The sequence below is a fragment of the Cyprinus carpio genome, chromosome A14 (assembly GCF_018340385.1).
Source record: "Cyprinus carpio isolate SPL01 chromosome A14, ASM1834038v1, whole genome shotgun sequence".
NCBI classification, from domain to species: Eukaryota; Metazoa; Chordata; class Actinopteri; order Cypriniformes; family Cyprinidae; genus Cyprinus; species Cyprinus carpio.
This window is the reverse complement of record NC_056585.1, coordinates 28,898,740-28,900,763: the sequence shown is the minus strand read 5'-3', so window position 1 is coordinate 28,900,763 and position 2,024 is coordinate 28,898,740.

The window sequence follows — 2,024 nt, the reverse complement described above, 5'->3', positions numbered from 1 at the left end:
TAAAAATATTTAAAAATTATTAAAAATAAAATAAATACAATAAAAAAATAACTATATAAATAAAATGTTTACTTTTTCTGTATTTTATTTAAAATATCAAATTGTATGGTTATAATTTTTCCTCATAATATTTAGATTTTGTTTTATTTCAATTAACAAAGATATTTTTGCATAGTTTTATTTAAAGATAACAACCCAGACAGACAACAGAGATTGAAAAATCCTGCACATCATTAAATCTGAATGGACGCAGGTCTAGAGGTTTCCGCAGTGCACTGCTGCGGTTTGTTACGTGGCCCAGCATCACGTAGCCTATAAATCTGTCGGGTCAGCGTAACGGGAAACATTTCGACATGACTCGGTTAAATGTTTGAGGTTTGCGCTGCAGCCCCTCAACCTACGGATGCCACGTGCAGCTCAGGACACGGCTGTAATTAGGGCCCTCACCGCAGGACATACGATGGAAAGACTGAGGAAAGCTGGAGTAATACCAGCATCTGCTGCTGCTCATCCAGCTTCACTTCTGTCAGATTCTTAGAGTTCTCAAGAGCTTTATGCTTTCTAAGGGCTGCAACAACACCCTTAAAGAGACAGTCCACATTCTGTCATCATTTACTAAACAACATGTTTTCGAGAAATTACCATTTAATGAAAGTCAATGGGGTCCAACATTGTTTGGACCTTAATGTTCTTCAAAATATAATACAGGTTTGGAATGACATTAAAGGTGAGTAAATGATAAAGAATGATCACATTTTGGTTCATTCAAAATAAAAAAAATATATAAAGGTGAGTTTGATAAAGTAGAATGATCACATTTTGGTTACAAAACCCTTTAATACTCAAATTTGTATAAAAAAAAAAAAAAAAAAAAAAGCACCATACAAGTACTTAGTATGAGTCATGTGCTTTATTCCAAGTCTTATGAAATCATACGACAGCTTTGTGTCAGAAAGATAAAAAGAAAGTTCTTCATTGAAAATCTAACTCCGTGATGCAGGTTCAATACGAGACGTGTCTCAGCAGGTTTGCCCTTGACTGTCAAACATCACTGGTTCTTTCGTGATGTCAAACCCGGCCTGGTTTTGGCTGACCTGAACGCAAGCGCGAATGAGATTTGAGAGCTATACTGCCTACACAAAGCTATTTAAAGCAAAGTACTTTTTTTAGAAAGCCCCAGTGCTGTTATTTTTCTATGTATGAACAAATAGTTTAGATATTATGCAATATTTTGTTTGTTTCAAAAAAAGAAAAAATATCCATTATACATATGTACAAATATTCAGATAGATATTTCCAGGGAAGGTCAGTGTTCACAGTTGTTGTTTGGATGCATGTGTATTTGTCACTTTAACTAGAGACATGACGAACTGGATGCAGAATCGGCTTTTCTTATCATCCGGACTCTGAAAACACAAGGTATTTCACGTGTGAAAGCTGTCAGAGATATCGCTGGCTCCTTTCTGTGAGAGATCTAGTCTTGAGATACGGGGTAAAAACTTCAACACAAAGCATTTTTGTCATGGTGTCTAGAGGCTTTGTGTTGAATCGGGACACTGCACCCATATCCAAACACTGTATAACTTACAGTGAGCGATAACAAACTTGGAAAAGATTTTAAGGCAAGACATTACAGGTGAATAAGGAAAAAATATATATGGCTACTATACAGCACCATACTTTCCCGAGTCGATTAATGACAGTTTAATTATTCTGCATGACACATTTCCTGAAATGTTATGTATAAATATGCAAATAAGGCATTAAATCTGCACTAATTTGCATACGTTTCCAGAACATACATCTGATCATTGGATAAAGCCAGGTTCAATATTCTTGTTAAAGGTTTTTCCAGAGGAAATACTGGATTTATCCATAAATCAGAAAATTCTGTCAACAGGCAGAAAAAATAAAATAAAAAGTGACCATGTTTGTAGGAATAAAATGTTGTATAAATTTTTTGGTGCCTCTACGTGCTGTGTGGAATATTTTTATGTTTGTAGTAATAAAACATAAATCCCTGA